This window comes from Mustelus asterias, chromosome 32, assembly GCF_964213995.1.
Source record: "Mustelus asterias chromosome 32, sMusAst1.hap1.1, whole genome shotgun sequence".
Lineage (NCBI taxonomy): Eukaryota > Metazoa > Chordata > Chondrichthyes > Carcharhiniformes > Triakidae > Mustelus > Mustelus asterias.
In genome coordinates, this window is record NC_135832.1 from 7206049 (window position 1) to 7219699 (window position 13651).

A 13651-nucleotide genomic window follows, 5' to 3' on the forward strand; every position below is an offset into this window, starting at 1 on the left:
TGTTGTGAGACTTCTTACTGTGTTTACCCCAGTCCAACATCTCCACATCACGCCCTATTCCAGTTCGCAGACAGACAGTTTGTTTCACTTTTCAAGGTCTGGTTCAATAAAATAAATTCCAATCCCACGATCTGATTTCCTCCTGTTCTCCCACACATTCACTTTCAACAAGGGTGCACTAACTGGTTTTCAGAGCAAGAGTCAGGCTGCAGCCCCCTGGTTCGTATTTTGTACAGGCGGTTATTTCCTGTGGAGAAAATAGTGCAATTTATGAAATGGGCGATTAAAAAATATCAGAATCTGAGTTACAGACATTAATTCCCTGGTCTGAGTTTGATTCAAACTTCCTGGGCCAAGCTGCGCATGTCCAAAGGAATGGAACAGCTGCGCATGTGCGGCGCGTTTCTCCCCCCCCCCCCACCCCTCCCCCACCCCCCCTCTCGCCCCTCCCCAACCCCCCCTCTCCCCCACCCCCCCTCTCCCCCACCCCCCCCTCTCCCCCACCCCCCCCTCCCCTCCCATCCCCTCCCCTCCCCCAACCCCCCCCTTCCCCCCCCACCACCCCACTCCCACCCCCCCTCCCCACCCCCCCACTCCCCCCCCCTCCCCACCCCCCCCCCCACCCCCACCCAACAAATTGCATTCATTGTTATTGACCAATGGGAAATGTTGGAGGACCGGAAGCAGCCTGGACCTCCTGCAATCAGAGCCACCGATTCTCTGAATGCGGAAGCTGGAGCATGCGCTTGTTGAACCGCTCATTCCTGCCCAGCAAAGCTGCTGCTCCTCTCTGTCTCTGAGTGTAGATTGAGCTTCAGACGGCCTGAGACGTGCCTCCTCTCGGACAACACCCAGTTTTGTTTCCGGGGTGAGGTGGATTCGTGTTCGCCCGTGGAGCGGAGGGCCCCGGGTCGGAACCGGGCGGAAACTTTGGGAGGGAGGTGAGCTGCTGCCTGTTGCCTGGCCTGCCTGTCGCCTGACCTGCCTGCCTGTCGCCTGGCCTGCCTGCCTGTTGCCTGGCCTGCCGCCTGGCCTGCCTGCCTGTCGCCTGGCCTGCCTGCCGCCTGGCCTGCTTACCTGCCTGCCTGCCTGCCGTCTGGCCTGCTTACCTGCCTGCCTGCCGTCTGGCCTGCTTACCTGCCTGCCTGCCGTCTGGCCTGCTTACCTGCCTGCCTGCCGTCTGACCTGCTTACCTGCCTGCCTGCCGTCTGGCCTGCTTACCTGCCTGCCGTCTGGCCTGCTTACCTACCTGCCTGCCTGCCGTCTGGACTGCCTGCCTGCCTGCCGTCTGGGCTGTCTGCCGTCTGGACTGCCTGCTTGCCTGCCATCCGGCCTCTGGGGGGTGCGCTCTCCCCGGGGCGGGGGGGGGGAGGAAGAGAGGACAGGGAGTGACTGGAGGAGAGGGGGGGGGGCGAAGGCGTTTGGACTGTCTCTTTTCCATCTGCAGTGGGGGGGGTGAAGACCTTTCCTATTTCCCCTACCCACTACTGCTGCCCCCGGGACCGGCACCCCCTCCCCTTTTCCCTCCTGACTGGGGCACCGGCCTTGTGCCTCATCTCCCTCCTGCTCCTCCAACCTCCTCTCTCCCTCTCTCGCTCCGGGGAGAGAGCACCTACACCCTTCCCCGCCTACCCCACCCTGCCTTCCCCACCCTGCCTTATCTTCCCCATCCCACATACGCCCTGCCGTGCATCTGGGCAGTCTCGGGGTGGGTGTAGCACTTCCCCTGATACCATGGCGACATCACCAGCGTCGCCGGTGGCAGGGCCTTCTCGGCCCACCTATGCGGGCGTGGCGGCTGCCAGAGCCCCCGCCGCTCCCAAGGCCCTGCCGCCATTCTCTTTAATCACGCGGCAGCTCGGGGTGAAGTGCTACGCCCACCCCGACATGTCTATCGAGGCCTGCGTTAAGGCAATGGCTGGGGTTGTCGGCCCCTCAGCCATTGTCGCGGCCTCAAAGATGTACGGCCGGGCCGTATTCTTCCTGAAGGCCGAGCGGGCGGTTCGCCTCGCCCTGGAAAAGGGGCTCACGGTGGGCGGGACGTTCCTGGCGGTGGACCCATTGGAGGCCACCGCCCACAAGATAGTAATATCGAACGTCCCGCTCTTCCTACCGAGTGAGCTCCTCCTCCCCCACCTCCATCTACTGGGGGAGGTCAGGTCCGGTGTGCAGCCGATCCCGCTCGGCCTTCGGGACCCCTCCCTCCGCCACATATACTCCTTCCGGCGCCAGGTTTTTGTCCGCCTGGCCCGGGAGGAGGAACTGGAGGGAGGGTTCAATGTCCCCCACGAGGGGACCACGTACCGGGTCTTTTGGTCCGCGGATGGTGTGCGGTGCCATGCCTGTAAGGAGGCGGGGCACGTGAGGAAAAACTGCCCCGTCTCCAAGGCTGCCGACCACCAACCCAAGGCGGCCGCAGCTGGCACCGCAGCCCCCTCTCCCCCCAAGCGAGTACCATCTGCCCTCCCGCGAGGGGAGGCCACGCCGGCAGCAGCTGCCACCTCAGCTGCCGGCGGGGGGGGAGCGGAGCCCCCGCGCGGCCAAAAGGCCCATAAGGGACCTACAAAAAAGAAGGGGGGTACCGGAACCCCGGCCCCCAGGGAAAACACCCCAACCACCCCGGCAGCCGGCTCGGGGACCGCCTCAGTCTCCACCTGCGCCCCCCCCCACCACCACCACCATCTGCCGGGCCCGTGGGCTCTCCGGGGCCTAGTGCTGGGTCCGGCACCCGGGATCATGGGCCCGAGCATGGGGGGGTAAGCGACCCCGAGCCGGCAAAACTGGCGACGCCGCCACCTCGGGGGGAAGTGACGGGAGAGCAGGGGGGGCGCGGCAAGGCGAAGAGGGGCGGAGGGCGAGGGGCCTCGCCTGCCCGAGGGCAGGTTAACAAAAAGAGGCGGGGCCCCTCGGGCACCGTAGAGTTCGAGGTCTGCGTGCCCCTCCCCCCTTGTGAGTCATCTCCTGTCGTGCCCCCACCTGTCTTTGTGCCTTGTCCCCTGAAAAAAGGGGGCAAGGCACCCTGTAAATCCAAGCATGTGTTGCCTCAGTCCCCCGGCGAGGAGTCTCCGGGGCCGGGTGGCAGCGGGGCCCCCACGGTTCCGTTCCACCCGGCCGGTTACAACCCGGAGTTCTTCTTCAGTCTGTCGGGGGACTGGGGCGACACTCCAATGTTCATGTCCTCGTGCGGCGGCGGCGAAGAGACGATCCACTCGTCCTCTCCGTCCCGACCTTGGACGCTGGACATCCCCAACCTCAATCCGAAGGATACACCGGACCTGGGGGGTGTCCAAGCGTCTGGGGCGGGGGGGGCGGCTGGGCCGCCGTCGCACGGGGGCCCGCAATCCAGGAAAGGTGAGCCCGGGGGGAACCCCTCCTCCACCGATCCTGGGGGTGGGATCGGGGAGGGGCTAGGACTAGTTGGTGGCTCCGTGCCGCCCGCCGTACGTCCTGCGGCGGGGGACTCGGAGTCGAGGGGCGACCGCCCTGAGGAGGTCAGCGGCTCGGTGGAGGGCACGGGGACACTTTCAGAGTCTGCCCAGAGCGAGGCGGGGGACTCCCTCGTGCCCCCCACCGAGTTGTCCCTCATCCCCACCAAGGACCTCAGGGTCTTTATCCGTAGCCATTCCGGTCGCTCCGACATAATCCGGCTAGCCCTCGGCCGCTGGCCGGACCTGGCGCAGCTCGTCCGGTCCGTGAAGGCATGCTCGCATGCCTCCGCGGGCCTGGAGAAAATAGAGCGGCGCTGGGTACTGCGGTTCCTCCACAGGCTCGAAAAGGTGGGGGGTGGACTGGTGAGAATTGCGCCAGCGCCCCCCCACACACCTAGTTAAGTGGTGACGGTGGCACAAAGCTGCTGACATGAAGGTGACCATAGCCAGCCTCAACATCAACGGCAGCAGTGGGCCACACCGCAGGTTCCAGAACTTCTCGGTCCTCCGTGACGGGAAGTATGCGGTGTGTTTCCTGCAGGAAACCCACACCGTTCCGGGAGACGAAGCCCAATGGCTCCTGGAGTGGCGAGGGGGGGTCTACATGAGCCACCTCACGCTCGCTTCTTGCGGGGTGGCTATCTTGTTGGCCCCGCGTTATAAGCCGGAGATCTTGGGGGTCAAGGAGCCGGTGCCAGGCCGGTTGCTGCACTTGACGGTCCGTGAGGGGGGCGTGGTCATTCACTTGCTGAATGTCTACGCCCCGACCGCTGGACCGCAGCAAACGACTTTCTACGAGAAAGTGTCCGCTCACATCGACACCATCGCGGGGGGCGAATGCATTATCCTCGGGGGAGATTTCAACTGCATCCTCGAGGCACGGGACCGCACCGGCCCCTGGCTGCGCACTCCGGCGGTGGTGAAGTTGCGGGACCTGATCGGGTCCCACGACTTGGTGGACGTCTGGAGACATCTCCATCCTGGCTCCAGCGCCTTCACTTTCGTGAGGCCTGGAGTCGGAGCGTCCAGGCTCGACCGCCTTTACATTTCGAAGGCGCACGTGTCCGGCGTGTCCTCGGTCTCCATGCGGCCGGTGTCGAGCACGGACCACAGCCTGGTGTGGGCGGACTTTGCGCCGTCTCGCATCCGGCGGGGGTCCGCGTACTGGCACTTTAACAACACGCTGCTGGAGGACGAGCGCTTCCTGGACTCGTTCCGTCGATTCTGGGCCGGCTGGAGAAGGAAGCGGGGAGGCTTCCCCTCCTTGAGGCTCTGGTGGGATGTGGGCAAGACTCACGTCCGTACCTTCTGTCAGGGGTACGCGAGGGGGTCGACAAAGAGGCGGAAATCCAGGCTCGAGGAGTTGGAGAAGGAGGTGCTCGACCTGGAGGCACGTCTCAGTCGGCCTGACGCGGACCCGGCCCTGCGTTCGGAGTACAGGGAGAAGAAGGACGCGCTGCGAGACCTGCAGCTTGCCAGGTCTCGCGGCGCGTACGTGAGGTCGCGGCTCCAGTTCCAGGTGGACCTGGACCGCGGCTCCCCCTTCTTCTACTCGCTGGAAAGAGGGCGGGCTAACCGTCAGCAGCTCCTTACGCTGCTGGCCGACGACGGTTCCCCCGTCTCGGATCCGGAGGGCATCCGGGCCATTGCCCGGGAGTATTACACCTCGCTCTTCTCTCCGGATCCGTCCAGCGAGGATGCCTGCAGACTTCTGTGGGAGGACCTGCCGCAGGTCGGCCCGGAGGGCGTCGGCAGGCTCGAGGCCCCTACCACCATGGCCGAGCTGACCGGCGCCCTAAATGGCCTCAGCCGGGGCAAGGCCCCTGGGCTGGACGGGCTGACAGTAGAGTTCTTCAGGGCGTTCTGGGACGTCCTGGGGAGCGACTACGCGGGGGTCCTGGGGGAGAGCGTCGCTACCGGGGAGATGCCCCTTTCGTGGCGCAGGGCCGTCATTGCCCTGCTGCCCAAGAAGGGGGATCTCCACCTGCTCAAGAACTGGCGCCCGGTCTCCCTCCTCAGCACGGATTATAAAATCTTTGCCAGGGCTATGGCTTCACGCCTTGGATCCGTGCTGGACCACTTGATCCACCCTGACCAGTCCTACACGGTCCCGGGCCGTTGCATACATGACAATCTCCACCTGGTCCGGGACCTAATCCATCACACCCAGAGGGCTGGTCTGTCGGGCGCCTTCTTGTCATTAGATCAGGAGAAGGCGTTCGACAGGGTGGAGCACGAGTATTTACTCGGGACTCTGCGGGCATTCGGGTTCGGGACGCATTTTGTCGCCCGGATCCGATTACTGTACTCTGCCGCAGAGTGTCTGATTAAGGTTAACGGGTCCCTGACGGCGCCCCTTCGCTTCGGGAGAGGAGTACGGCAGGGCTGCCCCTTGTCCGGCCAACTGTATTCCGTATGCGTGGAGCCATTCCTGCGCCTCTTGCGGAGGAGGTTGTCAGGTTTGGTCCTGCGCGGACCGGACGTAGGGGTGGTCCTGTCAGCTTACGCCGACGACGTGCTCCTCATGTTCACGGACCCGGCTGACCTGCGGAGGATGCGAGAATGCCAGGCGGTGTACTCCGCCGCGTCCTCCGCCAGGATCAACTGGGCCAAGTGCTCCGGACTCCTTGTCGGTCCTTGGGAGACGGACCCCCTTCCGGAGGAGCTCAGGCCTTTCACCTGGAGCAGGACCAACCTCCTCTACTTGGGGGCCCATCTCTGCCCAGCCGAGGAATCCTGGCCGGCGAACTGGCGGGAGCTGGAGGCCAAAGTCTCCGCCCGCCTGGGTCGCTGGACAGGACTGCTCCGAGTGCTGTCCTACGGGGCGCGAGCTCGCGTCATAAACCAGCTGGTCGCCTCCATGCTGTGGTACCGGCTGGTCCCTTTGACCCCTCCCCCTGGCTTTGTCACCGATATCCAGAGAACCCTCGTGCGGTTCTTCTGGGGCAATCGACTGCACTGGGTCCCTGCTGCGGTCCTGTATCTCCCGCTTGAGGAGGGCGGACAAGGTCTGGTGTGCCTCCGCACTCAGATAGCGACCTTCCGCCTCCAGGCCCTGCAGAGGTACCTTTACGTTGAGCCCCCTCCACAGTGGTGTGCCATGGCGACGTATTTCTTCCGCCAGTGGCACGGCCTCAATTATGACGTGCAGCTCCTGCATATCGAACTGGGGCGTGCTTCGACCGCCCTGCAGGAGTTGCCCGTCTTTTACCAGGACCTCCTCACTGTCTGGAACAAGGTCGCCTCGCGACGCAGCTCTCCCCCGTCAGGAGTAGCGGCTCTCGTGCGAGAGCCGCTGCTCAGGAATCCGCTCCTCCAGCCGTATAACTTCAGGTGGCTGGCGGAGAGGGGGGCTGTGGACGCCGGGGTGACCAGAATCGGGGACGTGCTCGATGGCGGAGGAGCGGGCTGGATGAGTCCCCGCGTGCTGGCTGAGCGCGCGGGGACGTCCGTCCGGCGCGCGGCCAAAGCCATCCTAGACCTTAGGACGGTCGTGCTCGGCCCCGAAACTGCACGCAAACTTGAGACGGCACAGGCGTGCGGTGGGATCCCGCCCGAGCGTTCCCCTGTTCGGGCGGAATTCCACATTGGCCCAAAGCCTCAGCCCCCTCCCCTGGGTGAGGTGCCCCACAGCCTGAGCCGCCTCGCGGAAATGCCCTCCGTGCCTTTTTCTACCGCGCGGAGGCGTTTCCTGTGCGGGCTGCTGCTGCACACCTTCCACTACCGCCTCCTCGCCTGTCGCCCGGATACACCTTGGCGGGCCTTGTTGCCGCCGGGCGGCGGAGGTCCCCGCTGGAGGTCCCTCTACGGAGGGATCTCCCCCAATTACGTCGGGGACCTGGGGTGGAGGGTGATGCATGCAGCAGTTCCGCACAACCGTAGGATTCACTGGTTCACGGGCTCCGAAGACTGCCCTTTCTGTGGCCTTGTGGAGTCCGTGGACCATGTCTATGTTGAGTGTCTTAGGCTGCACTCCCTTTATGTTTTCCTGAAGAATCTTTTATTGATGTTTTGTTTGCACTTCAGTCCCACGCTCCTGATCTACGGACACCCGGTGCGGAGAGGAGAGGGTCGGGATGGCGACCTCCTCGTGAACCTGCTCCTGGGCCTGGCGAAACGCGCCATTTACCGGTCCAGGCAGCGGGCGATCGAGGGGGCCGTCCATCCTGACTGTCTTCCCCTCTACCGCGGCTACGTTCGCGGCCAGGTGTCCCTGGAGAGGGAGCATGCGGTGTCCACGGGCGAGGTTGACGCTTTCCGCGCCCGCTGGGCACCGCAGGGGTTGGGGTGCATTATTGACCCTAATAACCACATTTTAATTTGATGTTTTTTAGTTTCCTTTGCATTTTGATTTCTGTTCGGGCTGTTCCCCCTCCTTTTTGGGGAGCTGCCCCTTTTACTTTGTCCTGATTTAATTTGAGTTTGTTTACTTGGTTTGACCTAAAAAGAGGTCTCTGAAGGAAGATTTGTGCTTCACAAAGACTAAAACCTCCTCCTGTCGGCAACATCTGTGAGTAAAACACTTTTCTTTCTCCCACTTTTCATTGCTTTTCTCGTTCGGGGTGGCGGGAATTGTTGACTTGCAGGAACGAAAGCGAATGGAAGCGAATCCAGGGAGGGTGCAGAGTCTGGAAAGGTTGGCCAAGGTCTCTCTGTCCTGAAGACATTGTCATCTTTTGCTCCGTCAGCTTGACACATAGAAATATAGAAACTAGAAGCAGAAACTTAGAAATCAACAGCACAGAAAGAGGCCATTCGGCCCATCGAGTCTGCACCGACCACAATCCCACCCAGGCCCTCCCCCCATATCCCTACATATTTACCCGCTAATCCCTCTAACCTACGCATCTCAGGACACGAAGGGCAATTTTAGCATGGCCAATCAACCTAACCTGCACATCTTTGGACTGTGGGAGGAAACCGGAGCACCCGGAGGAAACCCACGCAGACACGAGGAGAATGTGACCCAAGCCAGGTCCCTGGAGCTGTGAAACAGCAGTGCTAACCACTGTGCTACCGTGCCGCTCCAGCAGGAGGAGGCCATTCGGCCCTTCGAGCCTGCTCCACTTTTCATTTTGACCATGGCTGATCATCAAATTCAATATCCTGATCCCCTCTTCCTCTCTTATCCCTTGACCCCTTTAGCCCCAAGAGCTATATCTACTTTCTTCTTGAAGTCAGGCAGTGTTTTAGCCTCACCGAGATTCTGTGGTAGTGAATTCCACACATTAACCGCAATTTGGATGAAGAAATTTCTCGTCACCTCAGTTCTCCAATATCCCCAAACTATGACCCCTAGTTCTGAACTCCATTGGGAACATTCTTTCTGAATCTACCCGACCTAAACCTGTCAGAATTTTCTAAGTTTCTATGAGATCCCCTTTCACTCTTCTAAACTGCACACACTACTCCAGGTGTGGCCTCACCAATGCCCTATACAATTGCAGCAAAGTACCTGGACTCAAATCCTCTGGCTATGAAGGCCAACATACATAGAACATAGAACACTACAGCGCAGTACAGGCCCTTCGGCCCTCGATGTTGCGCCGACCAGTGGAACCAATCTAAAGCCCCTCTAATCTACACTATTCCAATATCATCCATATGTTTATCCAATAATCACTTGAATGCTCTTAATGTTGACGAGTCCACTACTGCTGCAGGCAGGGCATTCCATGCCCTTACTACTCTCTGAGTAAAGAACCTACCTCTAACATCTGTCCTATATCTCTCAACCCTCAATTTAAAGCTATGTCCCCTCGTGCTAGCCATCACCATCCGAGGAAAAAGGCTTTCACTATCCACCCTATCTAATCCTCAGATCATCTTGTATGCCTCTATTAAGTCACCTCTTTACCTTCTTCTCTCTAACGAAAACAACCTCAAGCCCCTCAGCCTTCCCTCATACGATTTTCCCACCATACCAGGCAACATCCTGGTAAATCTCCTTTGCACCCTTTCCAACACTTCCACATCTTTCCTATAATGCGGCGACCAGAACTGTACCATTTGCCTTCTTTACTGCCTGCTGTCCCTGTGCGCTTACTTTCAATGTCTGATGCACAAGGACTCCAAGGTCTCATTGAGTATCTACCTCCCTCAATTTATACCTATTCAAGTAATAATCTGTCTTTCGATTATTGCTACCACAGTGGATAACCTCATATTTATCCACATTATATTGTATCTGCCATTCGGATGCCCACACATTCAGCCTATCCAAATCATGTTGAAACATCTCTGCATCCTTCTCACAGCTCACCCTCCCACCCAACATTACATCATCTGCAAATTTGGAGATAATGCATTCAGTTCCTTCTTCCAAATCATTGATATAAAATGTCAACAGTTCGGGTCCGAGCACAGATCCCTGTGGAACCCCATTCGTCACTGACTGACAATCAGAAAAAGACCCACTTATGCCAATTCTTTGCTTCCTATCTGCTGACCAGCTTTCTATCCGTCTCAAGACATTATCTGCAATCCCATGTGAGACATTTATTTGTCAGGTTAAAAGGATGCTCTCTTTCCTAATGATCACAATTAAAGGGCTGGTTTCCCCAGGAGATGGCTGGGGTTTTCAGGGAACACTAAATTAATAGTGTACATTAATGATCTCGATGTGAACGGGGGGGTATATGATTAGTAGATTCGTTGATGACACAAAAATTGGTGATGTGGTTAATAGTCAGGAGGAAATCCTCAGATTAGAGGATGATGTGGACTGGCTACTCAGATCGGCAGAACAGTAACAAATGGAGTTTAACCCTGAAAAGTGTGAAGTGATGCATTTTTTGGAGGAGCAACATGACAAGGGAATACACAATGAATGGTAGGACACTAGGAAGTACAGAGGACCAGAGGGACCTTGGGGTGCATGTCCATAGCAACCTGAAGACAGCGGGACTGGTAGATAACGTGGTTTAAAAGCCATATCGCTTACCTGACTTTTTTTTGCTGAGGCACAGAATAAAAGAGCAGGGAGGTCATGCTGGAGCTGTATAAAACACTCGTTAGGCCACAGCTAGAATACTGTGTGCAGTTATGGTGGCCACATGAGAGGAAAATGTGATTGCACTGGAGAGGCTGCAGAGGAGATTCACCAGGATGCTGCCTGAGCTGCAGCATTTCAGCTATAAAAAGAGACTGAATAGGCTGGGGGAGACTGAGGGGAGAGCTTTTTTATTATTTTATTTATTAGTCACAACTAGGTTTACATTTACACTGTAGTGAAGTTACTGTGAAAATCCCTTAGTCGCCACACTTTGGCGACTGTTCAGGTACACTGAGGGAGAAATTAGCATGGCCAATGCACCTAACCAGCACGTCTTTTGGACTGTGGGAGGCAGCTGGAGCACCAAGAGGAAACCCACGCAGACATGGGGAGAACGTGTAGATTCTGCACAGAACGTGAGCCAAGCTGGGAATTGAACCTGGGGCCCTGGTGCTGTGAAGGAGCAGTGCTAATCTCTGTGCCCTGGTTGAGGTGCACAAAATTATGACGGACATAGATGGAGTAGATCGGAATTTTTTTTTTCCCTGAGTAGAGGGGCCAACATTTAATACTCTGAATCTGTCTCCGCCCGCCCGCCCCCCCCCCTTTTCCATCCCTTGATCCCTTTAGCCCCAAGAACTTTATCTAATTCCTTCTTGACATCACACAACATTTGACCTCAACTAAATTCTGTAGTAGGGAATTCCGCACATCCACCACTCTCTGGTTGAAGGAATTACTCCTCACCTCAGTCCTAAAAGGTTTACCCTTTATCCTCAAATGCTGACCCCTAGTTCTGGAGTCCGCCACCGTTGGGCACAATCATTCTGAATCCACCCTATCTAATCCTGTCAGAATATTTCTAAGATTCTATGAAATCCCCTCCTCCACTTCCAAACTCCAATGAATAGAATCCTGACTGATTTTCGTCTCTCCTTGTGTCAGTCCTGCCTCCCAAGAATCAGTTTGGTAAACATTCACTGTGTACGCCGGACATAGCAAGGACATCCTTCCTCGGATAAGGACACCAAAAGTGCCCACAATACTCCAGGTGCAACTCGGGTCCATGCCAGTTCTTTATCGAGCAAAATGTCAGTCTCGATTGGGTCCCATTCTGTAGCATCCATCCAATTTCCTTTCGAAATTATTGATCATCCAGTCAACAAAGACCCTCGTCAGACCCCACTTGGAGTACTGTGCTCAGTTCTGGTCGCCTCATTACAGGAAGGATGTGGAAAAGATTGAAAGGGTGCAGAGGAGATTTACAAGGATGTTGCCTGGATTGAGTGGCATGCCTTATGAGGATAGGCTGAGGGAGCTCGGTCTTTTCTCCTTGGAGAGACGAAGGATGAGAGGAGACCTAATAGAGGTGTATAAGATGTTGAGAGGCATAGGTCGGGTGGACTCTGAGGCTTTTTCCCAGGGTGGAAATGTCTGCTACGAGGGGACACAGGTTTAAGCTGCTGGGGGGTAGGTACAGGGGAAATGTTAGGGGTACGTTTTTCACAGAGGGTGGTGGGCGAGTGGAATCGGCTGCTGTCAGTGGTGGTGGAGGCAAACTCAATAGGGACTTTCAAGAGACTCCTGGATGAGTACATGGGACTTAATAGGATGGAAGGTTATAGATAGGCCGAGAAGGTAGGGATATGTTCGGCACAACTTGTGGGGCCGAAGGGCCTGTTTTGTGCTGTCGTTTTCTATGTTTCTATCTCTGCTTGATGACCCTCATGGGCAGCAAGTTGGAGATCATGATCAATCACAACCTCTGTATCTTAACCAACTGAAACAATCCTATCAATAAAACACGTTTTTCGTCCAGTGATATAGACATATATCTGTCTGGTAGCCTGCATGAAGCTTTTCAGGTCTGTGTCCGGGACAGGAAGCAATGAGTGTGGATCTGTCAATCAGCCTGAATCAGCTCCTTCAGCAGAATTGAGAGGGTGAGGCACACACACACACACACACACACACACACACACACACACACACACACACACACACACACACACACACACACACACAGCTCTGATTGAAAGTGTTCCAGTGCACTGAGAGTGAAAATGGAGGGAGAGTGTGTGGGATGGAGATTTACAGCCTATAGGGAATGAGAGAGGAAATAATGTTCCACAGGAACTAGAGTTCTCTTTTCTGAATTTCTATCCTGTACTGACAGTGATGATTTTTCTAAACTCCTTTACAGGATATCAGAAGCTGAGGATTTATAGACAGAAAACGCAAACCAAACGTTCTATCAAGATATGACAGAATCACTCAAATTCATCGGGACCTGAATATTATCGGCCTTTACATCTGGAAGGAGAAATGTTTGTCTGTTCCGTCTGCTTCTGAAGACTTTAAACAAGTGAGTGAAGAAGCACCGAGACACACCCCCCTGAGTGAAAGTGTTCCAGTGCAGTGACTGTGGAAACAGTTTTAACCAGTTAAACAGCCTGAAAACAAATCACACCATTCACAGTGGGAAGAAATCGCACACGTGTTCTGTGTGTGGCTTCAACTGATGTCTCACACGGGCCCCATGGAGAAATGGTGGAAATGTGAGGACTGTGCAAAGGGATTCAAGCTCCCATCTCAGCTGGAAATTCATCGCGCAGTCACAATGGAGAGATGCCGTTCACCTGCTCTGATTGTGGGACCGGATTCCCTGTGTCATCCCACCTGAGACACACCAGCAAGTTCACACTGTCCTGGGAGAGACCGTTCACCTGTCCTGTGTGTGGGAAGGGATTCATTTGGTTCCTTCATCTGCAGACACACCAGTGCAGACACACTGGGGAGAGGCTGTTCATCTGTTGTCCGAGGGCAGCTGAGAGTCAACCACGTTGCTGTGGATCTGGAGTCACACGTCAGTCAGACCAGGTAGGACAGCATATTTCCTTTCCTAAAGGACATTTGTGAACCATCCACACTGATTACTGGGGTTGGGTTCTGCAGTTATTGCTGCTGTCAATCACATCCTAGGCTGGGTGAGAGGGGTTGGCATGGCCTTTAACAGTGTGAGTCCCTCAAAAGTAATTAACAAAGGAGCCCGAGGGGAGATGAGGTTTTCTTTTATTAATGCAGTGAGTAGTTCTGATTTGCCTGAAAGTAGATTCAATAGTATCTTTCCAAAGGGATAATACTTGAAAGGGAAGAATTTGCAGGAATGTGGGAAAAGAGCAGAGCTCTTGGATGAATCAGAGTCGTTTCAAAGTGATAGCAGGGGCAC

General features: G+C 56.5%; 1 long non-coding RNA gene across 2 annotated transcripts; it reads left to right on the forward strand.

The window, feature by feature from the left end:
• Window positions 1-669: 669 nt before the first annotated feature.
• LOC144481783 (uncharacterized) lies at window positions 670-13164 on the forward strand. 2 transcript variants are annotated; one of them, XR_013495772.1, is made up of 3 exons: window positions 670-800; window positions 7879-7938; window positions 12626-13164. It is a non-coding gene; the product is annotated as an uncharacterized LOC144481783 (long non-coding RNA). The 2 variants fall into 2 exon arrangements; XR_013495773.1 differs by having other exon boundaries at window positions 726-792; window positions 7877-7938.
• The last annotated feature ends 487 nt before the right edge of the window (window positions 13165-13651 follow it).